General features: G+C 44.0%; 1 pseudogene; it reads right to left on the reverse strand.

The window, feature by feature from the left end:
- Positions 1-8,335: 8,335 nt before the first annotated feature.
- LOC129861413 (ankyrin repeat and fibronectin type-III domain-containing protein 1-like) overlaps positions 8,336-27,882 on the reverse strand; it is a 64,252-nt pseudogene continuing 44,705 nt past the window's right edge.

A 27,882-nucleotide genomic window follows, 5' to 3' on the forward strand; every position in this document is an offset into this window, starting at 1 on the left:
TTCAACCAGGATCTCAGCGATCACTGCCTCATTGCTTGCGTTTGTAATGGGTATGCGGTCAAACGACCACTCCTCATTACTGTCAAACGCTCCCTAAAACAAATCAGCGAGCAGGCCTTTCTAATCGACCTGGCCCGGGTATCCTGGAAGGATATTGACCTCATTCCGTCAGTAGAAGATGCCTGGTTATTCTTTAAAAGTGCTTTCCTCACAATCTTAAATAAGCATGCCCCATTCAATTTGTTTTTAACCAGGAACAGATATAGCCCATGGTTCACTCCAAACCTGACTGCCCTTGACCAGCACAAAAACATCCTGTGGCATACGGCATCAGCATCAAATACCCCCCGCGATATGCAACTTTTCAGGGAAGCTAGGAACCAATATACACAGGCAGTTAGGAAAGCAAAGAATAGCTTTTTCAAACAGAAATTTGCATCCTGCAGCACAAACTCCAAAAAGTTCTGGGTGAAGTCCATGGAGAATAAGAGCACCTCCTCCCAGCTGCCCACTGCACTAAGGCAAGGAAACACTGTCACCACCAATAATTGAGAATTTCAAAAAGCATTTTTCTACGTCTGGCCATGATTTCCACCTGGCCACCCCTACCCTGGTCAACAGCCCTGCACCCCCACCAGCAACTTACCCAAGCCTCCCCCATTTCTCCTTCAACCAAATCCAGATAGCTGATGTTCTGAAAGAGCTGCAACATGTGGATCCCTGCATATCAGCAGGGCTAGACAATCTGGACCCTCTCTTTCTAAAATGATCTGCTGAAATTGTTACAACCCCCATTACTAGCCTGTTCAACCTCTCTTTCGTATCATCTGAGATCCCCAAAGATTAGAAGGCTGTCACAGTCCTCCCCCTCTTCAAAGGAGGAGACACTCTAGACCAAACTGCTACAGATCTATATCTATCCTACCCTGCCTTTCTAAGGTCTTCAAAAGCCAAGTTAACAAATCCCACCGTACCTTCTCCGCTGTGCAATCTGGTTTCCAAGCTGGTCATGGGTGCACCTCAGCCACGCTCATGGTCCTAAACGATATCATAACCGCCATCGATAAGCGGCAATACTGGGCAGCTGTATTCATCGACCTGGCCAAGGCTTTCGACTCTGTCAATCATCACATTCTTATCGGCAGACTCAACAGCCTTGGTTTCTCAAATGACTGCCTCGCCTGGTTCACCAACTACTTCTCAGACAGTTCAGTGTGTCAAATCGGAGGACCTGTTGTCCAGACCTCTGCAGTCTCCATGGGGGTGCCACAGGGTTCAATTCTCGGGCCGACTCTTTTCTCTGTATACATCAATGATGTCTCTCTCATTGCTGGTGATTTTCTGATCCACCTCTACGCAGACGAAACCATTCTGTATACTTCTGGCCCTTCTTTGGACACTGTGTTAACAAACCTCCAGACGAGCTTCAATGCCATACAACTCTCCTTCCGTGGCCTCCAACTGCTCTTAAATGCAAGTAAAACTAAATGCATGCACTTCAACCGATCGCTGCCCCCACCTGCACGTCCGTCCAGCATCACTACTCTGGACAGGTCTGACTTAGAATATGTGGACATCTACAAATACCTAGGTGTCTGGTTAGACTGTAAACTCTCCTTCCAGACACACATTAAGCATCTCCAATGCAAAATTAAATCTAGAATCGGCTTCCTTTTTCGAAACAAAGCATCCTTCACCCATGCTGCCAAACATACCTGTCAGGACCCGGTGTGACAAACAGTCACGAATAAATCGGCAGAACCCAGAAGATGAGGCAGACACAGCAGTACTAGAGACGGTGGTTTAATCAAAGGAAAGATCTTCCGGCAAAAATATAAATCCACAACGTCAAAAAAAAAACAAGAGACAAAAATAGATATCTTCCAAAATACAAAGAAAATCCACAAAGTGGTAAGAACAGCAAGGGAAAAAAACAAACCTCAAAAGACTAATCCAAAATAAACAAGAACAAAACCAGAGAACCTCTGGAAAATCCAACAAGAGAAAAAGTTAACCTGTTGAGGATGGGGGCGCTGTTGTCACTATTTATGCTAATCGTGTAATTTTTGAAACGGCTTCCCACAAAATTCTTGATCGTACAATATGCATATTATTATTATTATTGGATAGAAAACAGTCTATAGTTTCTATAGGAGTTGAAATTTTGTCTCTAAGTGGAACAGAAGTCATTCTACAGCAATTTCCCTGACATGGAGTCAGATTTCAGAAATTTTGCCCCTGATCTGGAGTCAGTTAAAAGGGCACTGTTATTGCTATGAGTATACGGACACTGCTTACGTCTTCCCCTGGATGCCTTTACGTGATGACGATTTGAATGGGGTCGATTGCGCGTTCACAGGCACTACAAATTAAAAAACCCTGAGGCTAGTCACTCTTTTGGAGCTGCGTCATGCGCCTAGAGGACACCGACCCGCACCTTTTCCAAGCATTAGTGGAGGGAGTAATATTACTCTGGTCATGTTTCTACTCGTTATGGGAGTTAAAAACATCATAAGGTAGTTCATTTAAAGCGTTTTATAGCAATTTATATCCGTTTAGTGCGATTTTGGGACATTTATTTCTGAAACGCTGTGAATTGCTGGGCACGCTTCCAGTTCATCCCGAACGCAGTTGGCATTTCCACATGGCAAGAGGACAGCTTTCCACCAAAAGACGATTGGACCCAAGAAAGGATCCTTTGCCCAAGATACTGATGGAAGAACAGCTCAAAGTAGGACAATTTTATTATGATAAATCGTGTTTCTGTCGAAAAATGTTAGTGGCTTAGGACGCCATGTTTTTTGACGTAGCTTCGCTTGGCGCAAACTGTATTGAAAAGTAAGGATAATTTAAAAAATGTAATTCCGCGATTGTATTAAGAATTAAATTGTCTATCAATCCCTGTCCACCCTATATTTTTTAGTCACGTTTATGAGTATTTATGTATAAGAGTAGATCACTGTCTAATATGGCGCACGGACATTTTCTCACCAGCTGGGCTACATTTCACATTGTCTAACCATGATTTTGGTGGCTAAATATAAAAATTTTCGATCAAACTCTATATGGATTGTGTAATATGATGTTACAGGAGTGTCATCTGAAGAATTCTGAGAAGGTTAGTGAAAAAATTAATATATTTTGGCGATGTTGACTTTTATCGCTCACTTTGGCTAGAATCAATGCTGGGCTGCTATGTGCTATGTGCTATGCTAATATAACGATTTATTGTGTTTTCGCTGTAAGACACTTAGAAAATCTGAAATATTGTCTGTATTCACAGGATCTGTGTCTTTCGATTAGTGTATGCTGTGTATTTTTACGAAATGTTTGATGATTAGTAAGTAGGTAAACACGTTGCTCTATGTAGTTCTTCTAGTCCATTTGTGACGGTGGGTGCAATTGTAACCTATGCCATCTACCTGAAATATGCACTTTTTTCTAACAAAACCTATCCCATACCATAAATATGTTATCAGACTGTCATCTGATGAGTTTTTTTCTTGGTTAGGGGCTATAAATATCTTAGTTTAGCCGAATTGGTGATAGCTACTGGTGTTGGTGGACAAATAAAAGATGGTGGATTATGCTAATGTGTTTTTAGGTAATAGATGTACATCTTTACATATTGTGTCTTCCCTGTAAAACATTTAAAAAATCGGACATGTTGGCTGGATTCACAAGATCTGTGTCTTTCATTAGCTGTATTGGACTTTAATGTGTGAAAGTTAAATATTTTAAAAATATATATTTTTTGAATTTCGCGGCACTGGTTTTTCAGTGGGGGTGGGGGGGGGAGTGCCGCTAGCGGCACCCTCATCCTAGACAGGTTAACTGCATGGCTGGGGCTGGGTGCTAACGTACAAACACTGAGCAAAGAACTGAGGAACACAAAGGGTTTAAATACCAACAAGGGAACGACATACAGGTGCAAACAATAATAAGAGCAAGGAAAAAACAAAAGGTTCAAAAAAGGTGCAATGGGGACATCTAGTGACCAAAACCTGAACAGTCCTGGCCAAAACCTGACAATACCCTCGTAAAACTGACTATCCTGCCGATCCTTGACTTTGGCGATGTCATTTACAAAATAGCCTCCAAAACTCTACTTAGCAAATTGGATGCAGTCTATCACAGTGCCATCCGTTCTGTCACCAAAGCCCCATATACTACCCACCACTGCGAGCATGCCTGTATGCTCGCAGTGGCGGGCCCTTGCTTCATATTCAGCGCCAAGCCCACTGGCTCCAGGTCATCTATAAGTCTTTGCTAGGTAAAGCCCCAGCTTATCTCATCTCACTGGTCACCATAGCATCACCCACTTGTAGCACGCGCTCCAGCAGGTATATTTCACTGGTCACCCCCAAAGCCAATTCCCCCTTTCGCTGCCTCTCCTTCCAGTTCTCTGCTGCCAATGACTGGAACGAATTGCAAATATCACTGAAGCTGGAGTCCCATATCTCCTTCACTAACTTTAAGCACCAGCTGACAGAGCAGCTCACAGATCACTAAACCTGTGCATAGCCCATCTGTAAATAGCCTATCCAACTACCTCATCCCCATACTGTTATTTTTTTCTTCTCGTTTACACCCCAATATCTCTACTTACACATTCATCTTCTGCACATCTATCACTCCAGTGTTTATTGCTAAATTGTAATAATTTTGCCACTATGGCCTATTTATTGCCGTACCTCCCTTCTCTTACCTCATTTGCACACACTGTATATATACTTTTTTTTCTCTATTGTGTTATTGACTGTATGTTTGTTTATTCCATGTGTAACTCTGTGTTGTTGTTTGTGTCACACTGCTTTGCTTTATCTTGGCCAGATCACAGTCGTAAATGAGAACTTGCTCTCAACTAGCCTACCTGGTTAAATAAAGGTGAAATTGTAACGTCAGGTGAATGATGGGTGTAGAGTCAGGCGCAGAGAGAGCAAAAGTTTTACAGGAACAAAACGCTTTAACCTGTTGGGGATGGGGGCGCTGTTTAGACTATTTATGCTAATTTGGTAATTTTTGAAACGGCTTCCCACAAAATCCTTGATCGTACAATATGCATATTATTATTATTATTGGATAGAAAACAGTCTATAGTTTCTATAGGAGTTAAAATTTTGTCTCTAAGTGGAACAGAGCCCATTCTACAGCAATTTCCCTGACATGGATTCAGATTTCAGAAATGTTGGCCACTGTTCTGAAGTCAGTTAAAAGGGCACTGATATTGCTATGACTATACGGACACTTCTTACGTCTTCCCCTGGATGCCTTTACGTGATGACGATTCCAATGGGGTCGATTGCGCGGTCACAGGCCCTATAAATCAAAAAACCCTGTAGCTAGCAAGTCTTTCCTTGCTGCGTAACGCGCGTGCTGGACACCGACCCGCTCCTGTTCCAAGCGTTAGTTTAGCCTGTTATATTTCTCCGGTCATCTTTTCACTCATTATAGGAGTTACAAACATCATAGGGTAGTTAATTTAAAGCGTTTTATAGCAATTTATATCCGTTTAGTGCGATTTTGGGACATTTATTTTTGAAACGATGTGAATAGTTGGGCACGCTTTTCAGTTCATCCCGAACGCAGTTGGCATTTCCACATGGCAAGAGGACAGCTTTCCACCAAAAGACGTTTACTCCCAAGAAAGGATCCTTTGCCCAAGATACTGATGGAAGAACAGCTCAAGGTAGGACATTTTTATTATGATAAATCGTGTTTCTGTCGAAACATTTTAGTGGCTTAGGACGCCATGTTTTTTGACGTAGCTTCGCTTGGCGCAAACTGTATTGAAAAGTAAGGATAAATTAAAAAATGTAATTCCGCAATTGTATTAAGAATTAAATTGTCTATCAATCCCTGTCCACCCTATATTTTTTAGTCACGTTTATGAGTATTTATGTATAAGAGTAGATCACTGTCTAAGTGGCGCAAGGACATTTTCTGACCAGCTTGTCTACATTTCACATTGTCTAACCATGATTTTGGTGGCTAAATATAAACATTTGCGATCAAACTCTATATGGATTGTGTAATATGATGTTACAGGAGTGTCATCGGAAGAATTCTGAGAAGGTTAGTGAAAAAATTAATATCTTTTGGCGATGTTGACTTTTAATCGCTCACTTTGGCTAGAATCAATGCTGGGCTGCTATGTGCTATGTGCTATGCTAATATAACGATTTATTGTGTTTTCGCTGTAAGACACTTAGAAAATCTGAAATATTGTCTGTATTCACAGGATCTGTGTCTTTCGATTCGTGTATGCTGTGTATTTTTACGAAATGTTTGATGATTAGTAAGTAGGTAAACACGTTGCTCTAAGTAGTTTTTCTATTCCATTTGTGACGGTGGGTGCAATTGTAACCTATGCCATCTACCTGAAATATGCACTTTTTTCTAACAAAACCTATCCCATACCATAAATATGTTATCAGACTGTCATCTAATGAGTTTTTTTGTTGGTTAGGGGCTATAAATATCTTAGTTTAGCCGAATTGGTGATGGCTACTGGTGTTGGTGGACAAATAAAAGATGGTGGATTATGCTAATGTGTTTTTAGGTAATAGATGTACATCTTTACATATTGTGTCTTCCCTGTAAAACATTTTAAAAATCGGACATGTTGACTGGATTCACAAGATCTGTGTCTTTCATTAGCTGTATTGGACTTTAATGTGTGAAAGTTAAATATTTAAAAAAAATATTTTTTTTGAATTTCGCGGCACTGGTTTTTCAGTGGGGGGGGGGGGGGGGGTTTGCCGCTAGCGCCACGCTGATCCTTGACAGGTTAATGTCCACAGCATAAAACAGGAACAGGTACAAAAGGGTGACGCCAAAACACAGGCGCAAACACAACCCACAGACCACTGTTTAAATTAAGCTGGACAGCGAAAATCCCACAATCAAATAATCCACTCACGACGTAACATGAACTCACAAAATAAGCCCGCACAAACACTAGCGGGCGAAACTAACCTAAATAGTACCCCTCCCAAAACCCCAACAAGAAACAGGTGAAAACAATTAGACAGACATAAACGAAAAGTAAAAAGGGATCGGTGGCAGCTAGTAGACCGGCGACGACGACCGCAGAGTGCCAACCGAACGGGAAGGGGAGTCACCTTCGGTAGTATTCGTGACAGTACCCCCCTCCTGACGCGCGGCCCCCGCAGCGCGCCGACACCGGCCTCGGGGACGACCCCGGGGGCGAGGTGCAGGGCGATCCGGATGGAGGCGATGGAATTCCCTTAGTAGATTTGGATCCAATATATCCCCCACCGGGACCCAGCACCTCTCCTCCGGCCCGTACCCCTCCCAGTCCACGAGGTACTGCAGGCCACTCACCCGGCGTCTAGGGTCCAGTATGGACCTTATCGTGTACGCCGGGGACCCCTCTATGTCCAGAGGGGGCGGAGGGACCTCCGGAACCTCACCTTCCTGCATGGGACCAGCTACCACCGGCCTGAGGAGAGACACATGAAACGAGGGGTTAATACGATAATACGAAGGAAGTAACAATCGATAACACACCTCATTTATTCTCCTCAGGACTTTAAATGGCCCTACACAATGCGGACCCAACTTCCGGCAGGGCAGGCGGAGGGGCAGGTTCCGGGTCGAGAGCCAGACCCTGTCCCCCGGTGCAAACACGGGGGCCTCACTGCGGTGACGGTCAGCGCTCTTCTTCTGCCGTCCACTCGACTGACGCAAAGACTCCTGGACGGCTCTCCAGGTCTCCTTAGAGCGCTGCACCCACTCCTCCACCGCAGGAGCTTCGGTCTGGCTCTGATGCCATGGTGCCAGAACCGGCTGGTACCCCAACACACACTCAAATGGTGACATGTTGGTCGAGGAGTGGCTTAGTGAGTTCTGGGCAATCTCTGCCCAGGGGATGTATCTTGACCACTCCCCTGGCCGGTCCTGGCAATACGACCGCAGAAACCTACCTACCTCCTGGTTCACTCTCTCCACCTGCCCATTAATCTCCGGGTGATACCCCGAGGTCAGGCTGACCGAGACCCCCAGATGTTTCATAAACGCCTTCCATACTCTGGACGTGAACTGGGGACCCCGATCAGAAACGATATCCTCGGGCACCCCGTAGTGCCGGAAGACATGGGTAAATAGTGCCTCCGCAGTCTGCAGGGCCGTAGGGAAACCGGGCAACGGGATAAGACGGCAGGACTTCGAGAACCGATCCCCAACGACCAGGATCGTGGTGTTCCCCTGAGACAAGGGAAGATCAGTAAGAAAATCCACCGATAGATGGGACCACGGCCGTTGTGGAACGGGGAGGGGTTGTAATTTCCCTCGTGGCAAATGTCTAGGAGCCTTACTCTGGGCGCACACCGAACAGGAGGAGACATAGAATCGCACGTCTCTCACCAAGGTAGGCCACCAGTACTTCCCTCTAAGAATTCGCACTGTCCTTGAAATACCCGGGTGACCTGACGAGGGTAGACTATGAGCCCATCGAATCAATTGATCACGAACAGCGAGCGGCACATACCTACGACCCTCCGGGCACTGTGGAGGCGCAGGTTCCGCCCTTAGTGCCCGCTCGATGTCCGCGTCCACCTCCCATACTACCGGTGCTACCAGCTTAGCCGCCGGAATGATGGGAGTAGGATCGATGGACCGGTCATCAGTGTCGTATAGTCGGGACAGCGTGTCGGCCTTATTATTGAGGGAACCTGGTCGATACGAAATCGTAAAACGAAATCGGGTAAAGTACATGGCCCACCTTGCCTGACGAGGATTCAGTCTCCTAGCTGATCGGATATACTCCAGATTCTGGTGGTCGGTCCAGATGAGAAAAGGGTGCTTAGCCCCCTCGAGCCAGTGTCTCCACACCTTCAGAGCCTTGGCCATGGCCAACAACTCCCTATCCCCCACATCATAATTCCGCTCCGCTGGCCCGAGCTTCTTCGGAAAAAAGGCACAGGGGCGGAGCTTCGGTGGCGTACCCGAGCGTTGGGAGAGCACAGCCCCGACCCCAGCCTCGGATGCGTCCACCTCAACTATGAACGCCAAAGAGGGGTCAGGATGCGCCAACACTGGCGCGTCGGTGAACAGCGCCTTCAAACGACAGAAAGCTCTCTCCGCCTCTGCGGACCACTGCAAGCGCACCGGGCCCCCCTTCAGCAGTGAGGTAATAGGGGCCGCCACCTGACCAAAACCCCGGATAAACCTCCGGTAGTAATTGGCAAACCCTAAGAACCGCTGCACCTCCTTTACCGTGGTCGGAGTCGGCCAATTACGCACGGCTTTTACGCGGTCATCCTCCATTACCATCCCCGAGGTGGAAATGCGATAACACAGGAAGGAAACGGCTCGTTTGGAAAACTCACATTTCTCTGCCTTCACGTACAGGTCATGCTCCAGCAGTCGCCCAAGAACCTTGCGCACCAGAGACACATGCTCGGCGCGTGTAGCGGAGTAGATCAAGATGTCGTCAATATACACCACTACACCCTGTCCGTGCAGGTCTCTGAGAATCTCATCAACGAAGGATTGAAAGACGGCTGGAGCATTCTTTAACCCGTACGGCATGACGAGGTACTCATAATGGCCAGATGTGGTACTAAACGCGGTTTTCCACTCATCTCCCTCCCGAATACGCACCAGATTATATGCGCTCCTGAGGTCCAATTTTGTGAAGAATCGCGCCCCGTGAAATGATTCCACCGCCGTAGCGATGAGAGGTAGTGGGTAACTAAAACCCACAGTGATGGAATTTAGACCTCGATAATCAATACACGGACGTAAACCACCCTCCTTTTTCTTCACAAAAAAGAAACTTGAGGAGGCGGGTGACATGGAGGGCCGAATGTACCCCTGTCCCAGAGCCTCCGTGATGTATGTCTCCATAGCCAACGTCTCCTCCTGGGACAACGGATACACGTGACTCCTGGGAAGTGCAGCGTTTAGCTGGAGGTTTATCACGCAATCCCCCTGTCGATGGGGAGGTAATAGGGTCTCCTTCCTCTTACTGAAGGCGATAGCCAAATCGGCATACTCAGCAGGAATGCGCACGGTGGAAACCTGGTCTGGACTCTCCACCGTTGTCGCACCGATGGAAACTCCTAAACACCTGCCTGAACACTCATCAGACCACCCCTGGAGAGCTCCCTGTCTCCACAAAATCGTAGGATTGTGAATAGCCAGCCAGGGAATCCCTAACACCACCGGAAACGCAGGTGAATCAATAAGGAACAGACTAATCCGCTCCTTATGATTTCCCTGCGTCATCATATCCAGAGGTATCGTGGCCTCCCTGACCAGCCCTGACCCGAATGGTCGACTATCTAAGGAGTGCACGGGGAAAGGGGGGTCTACCTTAACGAGCAGAATCCTCAACCTCTGAGCGAGTCCGCGATCAATAAAATTCCCCGCTGCGCCTGAATCGACTAGCGCCTTATGCTGGAGAGATGGGAAAAACCTTAGAAAATAGATTAACAAAAACATGTGAACAACAGGAAGCTCTGGGAGAGTGTGGCGCTGACTCACCTGAGGTGACCGAGGAGTGTTCTGCCTGCCCTCTCGACTCCCAGATGGACTCCTCCAGCACCGACCGGAAGTGTGCCCTCTCCGGCCACAATGGGTACAGGAGGAGCCTCCTCCTCCGGTCTCCCTAGACGCAGCCCCTCCTAACTCCTTAGGAATTGGAGCGGGGGGGGCAGGAGGTGGAACTGACAGGACCCTCTCAGAACGTCCGCGAGCAGCCAGCAGATGGTCTAGCCGGATTGACATGTCGATCAGCTCATCCAAGCTGAGCGTAGCGTCCCGACAAGCCAGCTCTCTGCGGACGTCCTCCCTTAGGCTACACCTGTAGTGGTCTATCAGGGCCCTGTTGTTCCACCCTGCTCCAGCAGCCAAAGTACGAATATCCAGCGCAAAATACTGCGCGCTCCTCGTCCCCTGCCGGAGATGGAACAACCTCTCACCCGCCGCTCGGCCATCCGGGGGATGATCAAACACAGCCCGGAAACGGCGGGTGAAGTCCAGGTAGTGACCCCTCGCTGAGTCGGGTCCATTCCATACGGCGTTGGCCCACTCCAGGGCCCTACCCGACAGGCAGGAAACGAGGACACTCACGCTCTCCTCGTCCGAGGGAGCAGGCCGAATGGTGGCCAGGTAGAGATCAAGTTGGAGTAGAAATCCCTGGCACCCGGCCGCTGCTCCATCTTACTCCCTCAGAGGCGTGATGCGCAGGACGCTGGCACCGGCTCCCGCTGGAGGAGATGGTAATGTTGCTGGTGGGAGGGTAGGTGGGGTAGTAGGGAGACCACTCCTCTCCCAACGATCCATCCTCTCCATCATCTGATCCATTGCCGAACCAATGCGATGTAGGATGGACGTATGATGCAGGGCTCTCTCCTCCATCGTGTGGAGAGGGGTGGTCGCTGCTCCTGCTGACTCCATCAGTAGGTGCGGGCTTCTGTAACGTCAGGTGAATGATGGGTGTAGAGTCAGGCGCAGAGAGAGCAAAAGTTTTACGGGAACAAAACGCTTTAATGTCCACAGCATAAAACAGGAACAGGTACAAAAGGGTGACGCCAAAACACAGGCGCAAACACAACCCACAGACCACTGTTTAAATTAAGCTGGACAGCAAAAATCCCACAATCAAATAATCCACTCACGACGTAACATGAACTCACAAAATAAGCCCGCACAAACACTAGCGGAAGAAACTAACCTAAATAGTACCCCTCCCAAAACCCCAACAAGAAACAGGTGAAAACAATTAGACAGACATAAACGAAAAGTAAAAAGGGATCGGTGGCAGCTAGTAGACCGGCGACGACAACCGCCGAGTGCCACCCGAACGGAAGGGGAGTCACCTTCGGTAGTATTCGTGACAGAAATTTATAAAAAATGTACATTTAAGGGCCAGCCTTGCTAACTCTCGATCCACATTATTGCAGGGGATGTAAGCCATAACACTTACGTTTTTCCAGCCGCAGATAATCGATAATATCAAAAACTACACTGAAGTCTAACAAAACAGCTCCCACAATCTTTTTATTATCAACTTCTCTTCTCTATCAACCTCTCTCAGCCAACATCTTGCAAGAGACAGGATCTGTGGAATCATTTGTTTGTGAATCCGTATCTCTTCCGAGTCTGATACAGATGATTCTATACTCATTCATGGGATGGGGTTGTTCATTTATCCTGTTCCTGTGCATTCATTGTAACTTGACTCACATCTTGTGAAAGGAATGCTTCGTGTTGGTGTGCGTCCTCATCTACCAGTTGAGGGTATCGATCTTATTCTGGGTAACCAGTTAGCTGGTGTACAGGTCTAGGCAGGAGTCAGAGAACTCTCCCTTTATCTATCCAGCTTGTGCAGGGACACGTGCCATGAGCCATGAGGTGTCAGTAACTGACCAAAATGCTGTGTCTGTTACAAAATCGTTTGACTCGCCTTTGCCTGAGCATCTATTGCCTGTTTCTCGTGATGACTTCGTGAAGGAACAGCAGGATGGCCTTTCTTTGAAGGAGGTGTTTGACAGAGTGTTGCCAGCTGATGGGATAGAATGCTCTGCACAAGGTTACTCGCTTCAGAACAGTATGCTAGTTCGGAGGTGGGTGCCTCATTGGGAAAACTTTGTCGGTGATCCTATCATGCAGATTGTAGTTCCCTCTATGTTTCGCCAGTCAGTTCTTCAAACCTCCCATGATAATGTTGCTGGACACTTGCGAGTTAGGAAATCGTATGACCGTTTTGTTTGTTACTTTTTATGGCCAAGGTTGAAGCGTGACATCTCTGCTTACATTAAAACATGTCACACATGCCAGTTGGCTATGTCACACATGCCAGTTGACTGGTAAGACAAATCAATCAATTAAACCTCCTCTGTATCCTATGCCGTTGGTCAGCCTTTTGAACACTTGATCATTGACTGTGATGGTCTTTTGCCCCGCTCTAAGTCTGGCAGTAGTTATTGCTTACAGTGATGTGCCAAGCAGCAACCAGGTACCCTGCTGCTTATTCGCTACACACAATAACTACTAAGTCTGTTGTGAAGGCTTTATCTCAGTTCCTCTCTGTTTGGCATTCCTAAGGTCATTCAGAGTGAACAAGTCTCTAATTCTACCTCTCACATGTTTGCACAAGTGCTACACCAGCTTCGTGTCAAGCATAACCAGTCCTCTGCCTATCACGCACTCACTGTGCGTTAGAGCGTTTTCATCAAACCCAAAAGTCTTTCCTGCATCCATACTGTACAGAGCTAAATTGTGATTTGGAAGGTTTGCCACGGTTACTGTCGGCAGAAGAGTATAAGATTCAGTCCAAATGATCTGGTTTGTGGACATGCAGTGGGTGGCCCTCTGGCTGTGTTGCAGGGCAGCTGGGGAACAGTAGAGCCACCACAAAATGTATTCGATTATGTCAATGGTTTTCGTAATAGACTGTTCCCTGCTGGTGAAATGGCAAAAGAGAAGCTGAAAAGTGCACAAGTAAAGATGAAGCATATTTATGACCGTCGGTCTGAACATAGACAATTTAGCCCTGGTGACCAGTTTTTAGCTCTTTTACCTATTGTAGGTTTTCGTTTTCAGGATAAGTTCACTGGTCCTTCCACAGTGGTGTGCAAAGGGTCTGAACAGAACTACCTGATTGCAACTCCTAAGCGCAGGAAGGCCACCTTTTTTCATCTGAATTTGCCAAGGAACTCTCGTTCATCGGCATCGACTCCTGCTAAGTCAGGTGATAGTTCCCTGAGAGTTAGTTCTGTCCTTTCAGAATTCTCAGTTGCCCTAGACTTCTTTTTGCCTCATACTTCGTATGAGGAGGAGAGTTCAGCTCCTGATGATAGTGTTTTGCAAGGCTGTTAAAAAAATTCAGGAGAGTTAGGGAATTTGCATGCTCTGTTGGGGAATTTGGATGATGGTAAACGTACTGAGTTAGTTGTACTCATTGAAAGTTATCCGGCACTGTTTTCTGATACGCCCTCTCGTACTCATCTCATTGAGGATGATGTTGATGTCGGAGATGCTCAGCCAATAAGGCAGGACTTCAACCGTGTTTCTCCTGACAAGCGCAAGCACTTAGACTCAGAAGTCAAGTAAACGTTGGATAACGATATTGCTAAAAATTCTTGTTCCAGTTGGGCTTCATCTTGTCTGTTAGTCAAGAAACCTGAAGCATCTTTAAGGCCATGCACAGACTATCGTAAAGTTAACAACTCTACGACGCCTGATTCCTTTCCTCTTCCTCGTTTGGAGGATTGTGTTTATCAAGTGGGTTTTGCTAAATCTGTGAGCAAGTTCAATCTTCTAAAAGGGTACTGGCAGGTCCCCTTGACTCCAAGCGCAAGGGAGATTTGTGCTTTCATTACAACTTCTGGACTGTTATTCTTATACAGTTATGCCTTTTGGTTTGCGTAATGCACCTGCAACATTTCAGCGCCTCATGAACCGTGTTGTCTCCGGTCTGGATGGATGTGCAGTGTACTTGGATGACGTGGTCATTTATAGTGACACCTAGTCTCAGCATGTCCAATGTATACAAGCACTTTTTGATAGGTTGGCTTGGGTGTGTTTGATAGTTCATCTGGCCAAATGTGAGTTTCCTAAGGCAACAGTCACTTCTGGGAAAAGTGGTCAGTCAGGGTGTGGTAAGCCTGCCACAGTGCATGCCACAGTTGAAGCTGTTGAACAGTGTCCACCTCCCATGACTAAGAAAGTGCTTATGCACTTTCTCTGCATGGTTGGTTATTATCAAGTGCTTATGCACTTTCTCTGCATGGTTGGTTATTATCAACGCTTCAGTAAGAGCTTCTCCTCAGTGGTAGCACCCCTGACCCGACTTGCTTAAGGCTCAGATGAAGTATGTTTGGTCGGACAGATGTCAAGCTGCATTCGAGAATGTAAAGACACTCTTGTGTTCTGCAACAGTGCTTCTTGACCCTCGTTTGAATGTACTGTGCATTCAGAAAGTATTCAGACCTGATCCACATTTTGTTACGTTAAAGCCTTATTCTAAAATGAATTACATGTTTTTTCCCTCATCAATCTACACACAATACCCCATAATGACAAAGCAAAAACTGTTTTTTTTTATAAATTATTACAAATTATACAAAAAATAAAACTGAAATATCACATTTACATAAGCACTCAGATCCTTTACTCAGTACTTTGTTGAAGCACCTTTGGCAGCAATTATAGCCTCAAGTCTTGACTCTACAAGCTTGGCACACCTGTATTTGGGTAGTTTCTCCCATTCTTCTCTGCAGATCCTCTCAAGCTCTGTCAGCTTGGATGGGGAGCGTCGCTGCACAGCTATTTTCAGGTCTCTCCAGAGATGTTATATCGGGTTTGCTTCTCAAGGACATTCAGAGACTTGTCCCGAAGCCTATCCTGTGTTGTCTTGGCTGTGTGCTTAGGCTCGTTGTCCTGTTAGAAGGTGAACCTTTGCCCCAGTCTGAGGTCCTGAGCGGTCTGGAGCAGGTTTTCATCAAGGATCTCTCTGTACTTTGCACCATTCATCATTCTGTCGATCCTGACTAGTCTCCCAGTCCCTGCCCCTGAAAAACATCCCACAGCATGATGCTACCACCACCATGCTTCACTGTAGCGATGGTGCCAGGTTTCCTCCAGACGTGACACTTGGCATTCAGGCCAAAGAGTTCAATCTTGGTTTCGTCAGACCAGAGAATCTTGTTTTTCATGGTCTGAGAGTTATGGCTGCAAGCCCTAAGTCGGGCTCAATATGACAACAGCCAGTCCAAGTGCAGGGCGCGAAATTCAAAAGATATTTTTTTGAAATATTTAACCTTCACACATTAACAAGTCCAATACAGCAAATGAAAGATAAACATCTTGTGAATCCAGCCAACATGTCAGATTTTTTAAATGTTTTACAGCGAAAATACCACGTATATTTATGTTAGCTCACCACCAAATACAAAAAAGCACAGACATTTCTTTCACAGCACAGGTAGCTTGCACAAAACCGACCAAATAGAGATAGAATTAGACACTAACCAAGAAACAACTTCATCAGATGACAGTCTTATAACATGTTATACAATAAATCTATGTTTTGTTCGAAAGATTTGCACATTTCAGGTATAAATCATAGTTTTACATTGCAGCTGCAATCAGAAATAGCACCGAAGCAGCTAGAACAATTACAGAGACCAACGTGAAATACCTAAATACTCATCATATGAATGAAAAATACATGGTGTACAGCAAATGAAAGACAAACACCTTGTGAATCCAGCCAATATTTCTGATTTTTTAAGTGTTTTACAGCGAAAACACAATATAGCATTATATTAGCTTACCACAATAGCCAAAAACACAACCCATTTATCAGCAGCAAAAGTTAGCGATCGCAAAAAAACAGCAAAAGATATATCATTTTTCACTAACCTGGACCAACTTCATCAGATGACAGTCCTATAACATCAGGTTATACAATACACTTATGTTTTGTTCGAAAATGTGCATATTTAGAGCTGAAATCCGTGGTTATACATTGTGAAAACGTAGCAACTTTTTTCCAGAATCTCCGGATATATTTCTGACACTCACCTATTCTGACCAAATAACTTATCATAAACTTTACTAAAAAATACTTGTTGTACAGCAAATGATAGATACACTAGTTCTTAATGCAATCGGCGTGTTAGAATTCTAAAAATAACTTTAGTACGACATACAGCTTACGTTATAGCGAGACAGCGCCCAAAATCTGGGCGCAATATACGTCTAAACATTTTCGACAGAAATACGAAATAACATCATAAATGGGTCCTACTTTTGGTGAGCTTCCATCAGAATCTTGTACAAGGGGTCCATTGTCCAGAACAATCGTTGTTTGGATTTAGAATGTCCTCTTCGTCTGTCGATTTAGCAACCAAAGCTAGCAAAGTGGCGCGAAGCTGTCCATCGTCACCAAACACAGAGAACGGAACACGCCAAAAGTCCCGAAAAAATTTCAATAATCTTATAAAACTATATTGAAAAAACATACTTTACGATGATATTGTCACATTTATCAAATAAAATCAAATCCGGAGATAGTAGCCGTCTATAACGAAAGCTTTTCAGAAGCCAATGCTGATGTCCTACCCGCGCCTTCCTGAACAAAGGAAATTGGGGTCATGTCAATCCAAGACCTCTCTTTTGACCTCAGATCAAGCTATACACTCCATGTCTTCTCTCACTGCCTATTGACATCTAGTGGAAGGCGTATGAAGTGCATGTACACTAATAGATTTCAAGCAAATTAATAGGGAGGCCCTGGAACAGAGCCTCGATTTCAGATTTTTCACTTTCTGACAGGAAGTTTGCTGCAAAATGAGTTCTGTTTCACTCACAGATATAATTCAAACGGTTTTAGAAACTTGAGAGTGTTTTCTATCCAATAGTAATAATAATATGCATATTGTACGAGCAAGAATTGAGTACGAGGCCGTTTGAAATGGGCACCTTTCATCCAAGCTACTCAATACTGCCCCTGCAGCCAAAAGAAGTTTTAAGTGCCTATTGGTAAACTCTGTCAAGAGCCTTTTACTGAAGAGTGGCTTCTTTTCGGCAATTCTACCATAAAGGCCTGATTAGTGAAGTGCTGCAGAGATAGTTGTCCTTCTGGAAGGGTCTCCCATCTCCACAGAAGAACTCTGCAGCTCTGCTATCAGGTTCTTGGTCACCTCATTTCCCCCCGATTGCTCAGTTTGGCCGGGCGGCCAGCTCTAGGAAGAATCTTGGTGGTTCCAAATTTATTCCATTTAAGAATGATGGAAGGCCACTGTGTTCATGGGGACCTTCAATGCTGCAGAAATGTTTTGGTTCCCTTCCCAGATCTGTGCCTCGACATAATCCTGTCTCTGTGCTCTACGGACAATTCCTTCATCCTCATGGCTTGGTTTTTGCTCTGACATACACTGTCAACTGTGGGATCTTATATAGACAGCCTGTAAGTTTTTGTAAAAATGTCAAAAAAACTGTTTTTGCTTTGTCATTATGGGGTATTGTGTGTAGATTGATGAGAACATGTTTTTATCTAATCCATTTTATAATGTAACAACATTTGGAAAAAGTGAAAGGGTCTGAATACTTTTCCGAATGCACTGTAGATGCTAGTAATGTAGCTGTTGGCGCTGTTCTGTTGCATGCAGATGTCCAGGGGGTGGACCGTCCAATTATTTACTTCTCCAAGAAGTTTGACTCCTATCAGCTCAATTATTCTATGGTAGAGAAGGAAGCACATGTGCATATTTGGGCTCTCCAACATGTTGATGTGTATGTTGGTTCAGGTGGCACCTCTCTTGTGGTGTACACAGATCATAATCCCCAAACGTATCTGCGGTCCTTGCAGAACCCAAATTAGATGCTTATGAGGTGGCCACGGTTTTTGCAGCCGTACAATTTGGACATTCGCCATATTAAGTCCAAAGAAAATGTCCTTGCTGATGCCTTGTCCCGCGCCCTCGAGCCCCCATATCGTATTTTTTTGTTATTGTTTTGGATAACTTGCCTGTCTCCCTAATGCTTCTCCGGTTCTGTCTCTCTTTCTCTCCCTCTTAAAGTGCTCCTTAGGATCCACGTTTTTATTTGTTGTAGTAAGTAGCGCAATAAGGCTTATTTTGTGTGTGTTTTGGTAAGCATGTTATAAGCATGTTGAAAATATGCTGTTCCTTTATTTACTGTGAAATAGCATTGTAACTGGTCAAACACAATTTTTTCCTAAAGTTTAGTAAGGGTTGGTAACAGGCTTGGTCGGCTGTTTGGGCCAGGGTGCTTTCCTATTCTGGGTAGCGGAATGACCTCCAGTGGCCTGCTGGAGGTCATTTTGCAGGGCTCTGGCAGTGCTCCACCTGCTCCTCCTTGCACAAAGGCGGAGGTAGCGGTCCTGCTGCTGGGTTGTTGCCCTCCTACGGCCTCCTCCACGTCTCCTGATGTACTGGCCTGTCTCCTGGTAGCGCCTCCATGCTCTGGACACTACGCTGACAGACACAGCAAACCTTCTTGCCACAGCTCGCATTGATGTGCCATCCTGGATGAGCTGCACTACCTGAGCCACTTGTGTGGGTTGTAGACTCCGTCTCATGCTACCACTAGAGTAAAAGCACCGCCAGCATTCAAAAGTGACCAAAACATCAGCCAGGAAGCATAGGAACTGAGAAGTGGTCTGTGGTCAACACCTGCAGAACCACTCCGTTATTGGTGGTGTCTTGCTAATTGCCTATAATTTCCACCTTTTGTCTATTCCATTTGCACAACAGCATGTGAAATTTATTGTCAATCAGTGTTGCTTCCTAAGTGGACAGTTTGATTTCACAGAAGTGTGATTGACTTGGAGTTACATTCGGTTGTTTGAGTGTTCCATTTATTTTTTTGAGCAGTGTATATATATACATACAGTTGAAGTCAGAAGTTTACATACACTTAGTCATTAAAACTTGTTTTTCAACCACTCCACAAATTTCTTGTTAACAAACTATAGTTTTGGCAAGTCGGTTAGGACATCTACTTTGTGCATGACAATACATTTTACCAACAATTGTTTACAGACAGATTATTTCACTTATAATTTACTGTATCACAATTCCAGTGGGTCAGAAGTGTACATACACTATGTTTACTGTGCCTTTGGAAAATTCCAGAAAATGATGTCATGGCTTTAGAAGCTTCTGACAGGCTAATTGACATAATTTGAGTCAATTGGAGGTGTGCCTGTGGATGTATTTCAAGGGATACCTTCAAACTCAGTGCCTCTTGGGAAAATCCAAAGAAATCAGCCAAGACCTCAGAAAAAAAATTGTAGACCTCCACAGGTCTGGTTCATCCTTGAGAAAATGTCCAAATGCCTGAAAGTACCATGCTCCTCTGTAGTACGCAAGTATAAACACCATGGGACCACGCAGCCATCATTCCACTCAGGAAGTAGATGCGTTCTGTGTCCTAGAGATGAACATACTTTGGTGCGAAAAGTGCAAATCAATCCCAGAACAACAGCAAAGGACCTTGCTGGAAGAAACAGGTACAAAAGTATCTACGTCAACAGTAAAACGAGTCCTATATCGACATAACCTGAAAGGCCGCTCAGCAAGGAAGATGCCACTGCTCCAAAACCGTCATTAAAAAGCCAGACTACGGTTTGCAACTGCACATGGGGACAAAGATCTTACTTTTTGGAGAAATGTTCTCTGGTCTGATGAAACAAAAATAGAACTGTTTGGCCATAATGACCATCATTATGTTTGGAGGAAAAAGGGGGGCGCTTGCAAGACGAAGAACACCCTCCCAACCGTGAAGCACGGGGGTGGCAGCATCATGTTGTGGGGGTGTTTTGCTGCAGGAGGGACTGGTGCACTTCACAAAATAGATGGCATCATGAGGGAGGAAAATTATGTGGATATATTGAAGCAACATCTCAAGACATCAGTCAGGAAGTTACAGCGTGGTCGCAAATGGGTTTTCCAAATGGACAATGACCCCAAGCATACTTCCAAAGTTGTGGCAAAATGGCTTAAGGACAACAAAGTCAAGGTATTGGATTGGCCATCACAAAGCCCTGACCTCAATCCTATAGATAATTTGTGGGCAGCACTGAAAAAGCGTGTGCGAGCAAGGAGGCCTACAAACCTGACTCAGTTACACCGTCTCTGTCAGGACGAATGGGTCAAAATTGACCCAACTTATTGTGGGAAGCTTGTGGAAGGCTACCCGAAACGTTTGACCCAAGTTAAACAATTTAAAGGCAATGCTACCAAATACTAATTGGGTGTATGTAAACTTCTGACCCACTGGGAATGTGATGTAAGAAATAAAAGCTGAAATAAATCATTCTCTCTACTATTATTCTGACATTTCACATTCTTAAAATAAAGTGGTGATCCTAACTGACCTAAGACAGGGAATTTTTACTAGGATTAAATGTCAGGAATTGTCAAAAACTGAGTTTAAATGTATTTGGCTAAGGTGTATGTAAACTTCAGACTTCAACTGTATATATATATGGGAGGCAGGCAAATACATTTTACAGACCGGTGTCAAGATAGATTGACAGGGGTGAGACAATTAATTGCAATGTATCTTAATGGTCTTTTGCTGTTTGCTGGTTCACTTTCCTTCTGACCATATGCAGCCAGGTCCAATCTACTTTTTAACTCCTGGCTTGTTTGGCGTCTGCTGTGAAGGAATACCACAACAAGTCAACTACTTGATTGATTAAGGCATGTCATCCAGCAAAGGCAGCAGCGCCGTCATCAACTATAGGCACTATTTCTTCACCAACTACGGAGTTGGGGAAACACGTGTGGACCTGAATTGTGATTACTGCAGTGGCCAAAACAAGAACAAGTTTGTGCTCTGGTATTGTGCCTGGTGGAGCATGCACAAGCTCCACCACAGTCTGGACCTTCACTTCCTGATTACAGGCCACGCCAAGTTTGTCCCCGACTTGTGCTTCGGCCTCATCAAGCAGTGCTTCAGAAAGACCAGAGTGAACACTTTGTCTGAGATTGCTGGTGTTGTGAAGGGTAGCACTGTGACAGAGGTCAACATCCCACAGCTGGTTGGACTGGAGGATGGTACGGTGCTGGTGGAAAGCTATGGCTGGCAACAACACCTGACTCCGTACTTCAGGCCGCTGCCACAGATCAAGCAGTACCAGCACTTCAGGTGAATATAAGTTTCATTGCATTGTATGAGGTTATTCTTATTCTTCTTATCTAAACTTGGGAAGTGAATGTTGTGCAAGGTTGTAATGTCTTCAAATAAATGTTTTGCTATTCCCTGTTTTACAGCTTTGATACTCTGGAGCCTGGTGTTGTCGCTAAGGAGCGTTTGAACTCAGACTGGACCAGGTTTCAGTTGCTGCGCAACACTGAGATCCTTCCTCCCATAGATGGTCTGCCTGCACAAGCACCACCTGGACTGGACCCAACTAGACAAACTTATCTCTTTGAGAAGATCAGGGAGTTTTGAGACGAAGAGGTTATGGACATCGCATGCTCTGCACCAAGGGCAGGACAGAAACAGACTCTCCGAAAATAGATTCCCTTCTCATGTGTGATTCGGACGGACCAGTCATCAGCACTATCTGAAGTGGCTCTATTCAAATGACTCTCTCCTAACACACACGCCATACGTTGCTGCTATGATTTTTTAAAATTCTCCTGCTGATCAGCCACTTTACCCCTGATTGTTTGCATATAACTACCTCGTCTGATATCGTTATTGATATTGTTCTTGTACGTACTGTATATTTTATTTATATTGACACTATCTATTTCTGATATTGGTACTATGCAAGGAGCGATTTGGCTGTACCTTTTAAACCTACTGTAGAGGCCATCCACCTGACAACCTGACAGCTGGGAAATGTACACATTAAGACATATAGTTATGTGTGTTTCCTGTCCTTCATGATGTCACAAAATCAAACAACTTCGACAGGATTGTTCTTTAAATGTCCACGGACCATTCCCACCATTCCCACAAAAATATAAATATAGTTTAGTTCTCCCATTTTGAGGATTAGGAGTTTTGAACAAAGAGATGCTCTTTGTTCTGGTAGACTCTCTCCCTCAATAATGCATGGCAGTTTCTACCAGGTATTTGTGACCGTTGTAAAAACTGACGTGGGAAAGAGAGAGGAGGGGGGGTGGCCATGATATACACCCAAAAGACAATGTCGTGACAGAATACTATGTGATAAGTCAATGTGTAACAGTATATAAAGTATGCTAATGTACTAGTGTAAAGGCATTTGGGCAGTGGTGTAAAGTGCTTAAGTAAAAATACTTTAAATTACTAATCAAGTATTTTTTTGTAGTATCTGTACATTACTTTATTACTTATATTTTTACTTCACTACATTCGTAAAGAAAATAATGTCCTTTTTACTCCATACATTTTCCTTGACACCCAAAAGTACTCGTTACATTTTGACAGGAAAATTGTCTAATTCACACACTTATCAAGAAAACATCCCTGGTCATCCCTATTGCATCTGATCTGGCAGACTCACTAAACACAAATGCTTCATTTGTAAATTATGTCTGAGTGTTGGAGTGTGCCCCTGGCTATCCGTAAATAAAAAATTAAATTAAATTGTGCTGTCTGGTTTGCTTAATATAAGGAATTTGAAATGGTTTATATTTTTACTTTTCATATTTAAGTACATTGTGCCCCTGTCTATCCGGCAGTAAAAAATAAAAAATAAAGAAATACTATTGTGCTGTCTGGTTTAATATATGGCATTTGAAATGGGTTATACTTTTACTCAAGTATGACAATTTAGTACTTTTTCCACCACAGGATGTGGCTGGGGTTGTAGCATATATTTCCCATGAACTAGAGCGCGACAGTAAGTGCCAGAACTTTCAAAGGCCCTTTGCTCAAAAGTTTATCAAATTTCAAAGCAGAATTACTTTCCCATTGTTCCTCAAAAAATGCAATGTAAAATACCCAATTTCTAATTTTGCTACATAAGACCAATTTAAGCTGGTCAGTCACATATATACTTCCATTAAGTCTGCCATAAATAAAATATATATATATACAGTTCCACAAAAAAAAAATTATGGTACCGGGGACCTTCAGACGAATCTTGTGGGCATCTTAAAGCAAAACAGATTATGTTCCAACATAGTGGTCATAATACTTGGTAGGCCAAAACGGTCGAACGCTACAGACGTTTTTGTGACAAGAACAATTTTCGGGATGTCTTATGGTCTGACAAACACCGCTCTACCTATGTCTACCTTTCACCGCAGATGCGAAAGGGCAACATCGGCAGATGAGGTGGATTGAGATGCAGCCCATGCAAAAAAAAGATATAACTGACTTAAAAAGATAGATTTTGATAGGGATTTTTAATTGTGTTAATTAGATTTCTGCGGGGGCGTGGAAATTGTAGGCTCTGGGTTAATGTTTAAAAGTCAATTTTCAGCAGTTCCTAGCTAGCTCTCCTAATGTCATTTGACCCCATATGGACTACAACAGAGTCGGCCCCCGGCAGCTGCCGTACAATGTTAGGAAGCAGCCTTGTAATGTCTCCAGGGTAGCACAGGGTTTTTGCCCTGGGAACTGAGATGTTTTTCACCATAGAGCTGCCGATGATGACAGCTGGTGAAATGGCTGAGGAGGTCCGGCTGTTCTTAGAAGACCCCTCGAGGGCCGATGGGAGGTGGGGCCCGATGGACCCGAGCAAGCCGTAGAATCCATCATGGCCTCTGATCTGGCAGACTCACTAAACACATGCTTTGTTTGTAAATTATGTGTGTTGGAGCATGCCCCTGGCTATCTGTAAATTTAAAAAACATGAAAATGGTGCCGCCTGGTTTGCTTTATATAAGGAATTTGAAAATATGTATCATTTTATACTTAAGTATATTTTAGCAATTACATTCACATTTGATACTTAAGTATATTTAAAACTAAATACCAAATACTTTTTACTCAAGCAGTATTTTACTGAGTGATTTTCACTTTTACTTGAGTCATTATCTATTAAGGTGTCTTTACTTTTACTCAAGTATGACAATTGGGTACTTCTTCCACCACTGCAAAGCAGCCCAGTTAACAATATGCAATGTTTATAACGCTATTCCCTAGCTTCATGTATTGCAGTTACAACCCTTCTTCTACATGTGGTTCCATGGGTATTACAGTCTGCCATCAAACATCAACAATAAGACACATGTAGTCTATAGGTTATTATAGCTAGCCTACCTCAAAACAGATGTTTGCCACTGCTTCATGAGCCACCACCAACCACTCGACTTGAATCTTAATTTCCACCTTGATTTATTTTATTGAATGGCCATATTTTAAAGTTTAGGTGGTTAATGAGCACCGAGATGTTTTATCTCTACATGTCCTTCACAACGCTAAGTTTGAAATTACTTGGTAGGAGATAGCTAAGCTAGTCTGCATGTTGAAGCTAGCAAAGCTACCTAGCTTGAAGACATGCTAATGGTTAGCTTGAAGACGTGCTAACGGTGAGTGATAAACAACTAGCTAGCTATGACGTTGACAGAAACAACAGTCCAATCAAAGTTACCGGGCATAAGACATTGATTTATCTGTGGCCAATGACATTGAATATCTTGGGCGGGCACTTACACTGTAAATCAATGGAGCACTGAAGATGGGCAGCTTCTGGCTAGCTCTCCCAGCAGATGCTGCGGTGACGTAGAGTCCTCATGAGTGACAGCCCCCTGAGCCAATCACGTGCAACCAGACAAGATCAATGATGCCTTCCCGCTCTGTCTGCCGCTCCACCACAGAAAGCACAGAGCGAGGCTGAAACAGCTGCATTTTGGAGCTGCTCTACTCAACGAAAATGTAGCAAAACAAAAATACAATGGGAGAACGACCACGGATGCTTTATTAGATTTTTATTTATTTTCATTTGCTAACTGCGCGGTACAAGCGTTGGGCCGGTAACCGAAAGGTTGCTGGATTGAATCCCCGAGCTGACAAGGTAAAAATCTGTCGTTCTGCCCCTGAACAAGGCAATTAACCCACTGTTCCCCGGTAGGCCGTCATTGTAAATAAGAATTTGTTCTTAACTTCTACGGGATTGGTAGATGGTTGAGCTAACCTAGGCTATTGCGATTAGCATTGTAAATTACAAGAACATTTCCCAGGACATAGACATATCTGATATTGGCAGAAAGCTTAAATTCTTGTTAATCTAACTGCACTGTCCAATTTACAGTAGCTATTACAGTGAAATAATACCATGCTATTGTTTGAGGAGAGTGCACAATGTTGAACATAAAGTTATTAATAAACAAATTAGGCACATTTGGGCAGTCTTGATACAACATTTTCAACAGTAATGCAATGGTTCATTGGATCAGTCTAAACCTTTGCACATACACTGCTGACATCTAGTGGCCAAAATATAAATTGCACCTGGGCTGGAATAATACATTATGGCCATTCTCTTGCATTTCAAAGATGATGGTACAAAAAAAATACAAAAGAACGGTTGTTTTTTTCTTTGTATTATCTTTTACCAGATCTATTGTGTTATAGTCTCCTACATTCCTTTCACATTTCCACAAACGTCAAAGTGTTTCCTTTCAAAAGGTACCAAGAACATGCATATCCTTGCTTCAGGGCCTGAGCTAAAGGCAGTTATATTTGGGTATGTCATTTCAGGCCAAATTATTTTTTAAAGGGGCGGATCCTTAAGACTTGCCTAGTGAAATAAAGATTAAAAACTGTAATATTGGTGTGACATGAAATAAAATAATTGCATGCAAATCTCCTGGATATTGGTGAGGCGGAGCCACGTGACACATCGCCACTGAGTATACAAGATTCAATTGAGAGTATTCTGATGGGTGAGAATATTATCACTTGTGAATGATCCCCAGAGTGTGCAGTCTAAGGCAAGAAACAGTGCATACATTTTTTTGCAAGTTTTTCAAATTGTAGTTTTATGCATCATGAAGCCTAGCCTATAGGCCTATATGTTTTGATTACGTTTGTTTCACACAACTAAAGTGGCCAAATATCTCTTAAAGCGTAGCCTACAAGCCTAGGACCCCTAGAACAGGGTTGGAGAGCCATTTTGCTTTGTCATTATGGGGTATTGTGTGTAGATTGATGAGGGGGGAAAACTATTTAATACGTTTTAGAATAAGGCGTAACAGAATGTGAAAAGAAAACAGGGGACAGTCTGAATACTTTCTGAATGCACAGTAATTAGCGTTTATTTTACTGGACTGATGGTACCTGCAACTGATGGTCATGGTGCTTTTAAGACAACTGGGAACTCTGAAAAGAAAATGAGGTCAAATAATGACGTCAGTGATCTTCAGGTCGGAAAGTCTGAGCTCTAGAATGATGCCAGCATTTACTATTTGGAATTCCGAGTTGTATGACAATTCAAAACTTTTTTTCCCAGTTGGATCTTGTTTTTTTCTGCGTTGTCTTGAACGCTCGGAAGTCGGGGATTTGCGAGTACCCAGTTGTTTTGAACACAGCATTAGTCTCAGCGGAGGAGAGAGCAACAGAGGGTCCGCCTTTCATGGTCCCTGCTCTCTCCTTCCTTTCCTCCGGTGAGACTGACCAGAGAGAGGGGACACTTTCTTCCCCCTGATGGTAAAACTTGAGTCGCACCGCATCTGCCTCATGCACAAATTCATTTCTGACCAGGGAAAGTAAAATATTCCTCTAAAGTAAATTAGACACGAGCTGCTAATAATTTTAAAAATGCAGTCCTATCAATACACCTGGCTACTCATTCATTGCAACTGCAGCGCGAGTGGAAGTAGGGATAAGTGCATTTTATGTTTTGTAATAGTGTTGAATGAAAACAGTGTTGACAGTGCTGCATAAAAACTCATAAAAACAGCAGCTCTTTGCTTTATTCTTTAACAGTCTCGCTCTGGTCATGGTTTTAAAAGTTATGAAATCTCACATCTTGGAAGCTGTAGGTACTGTGATCTGAGCTATCAAATTGGCCAGTAGGCACACTGGATTTAGCCACAGATCTCCCGGTTGGCTGGGTTGGCAGAGTTTGTCTTTGTGGCAAATTAAAATTTTCAAAATAGGAAAACTTAACCCATGCGCAGAGCTTCTGAATCAAGCGCAACACAAATGTAAAAAAAAGGAGCGCAAGCTTTTATCATTGGCTTTTCTACAGAAATGTTTGATGATCGACTAGGAATGCCTTGAAGATCAACCAGTCGATCGCAATTGGCCTGTTGGTGACCTCTGCTTTAGTGCCTTATTGCAAACAGGATGTAAAGGCTTCCCTCTTTTCATTTAGATTAGTGTTGTGGAGTAACTACAATGTTGTTAATCAATCCTCAGCTTTCTCCTATCACAGACATTAAAATCTTTAACTTTTTTCAAGTCACCATTGGCGTCATGGTGAAA

This window comes from Salvelinus fontinalis, chromosome 8 (assembly GCF_029448725.1).
Source record: "Salvelinus fontinalis isolate EN_2023a chromosome 8, ASM2944872v1, whole genome shotgun sequence".
NCBI lineage: Eukaryota > Metazoa > Chordata > Actinopteri > Salmoniformes > Salmonidae > Salvelinus > Salvelinus fontinalis.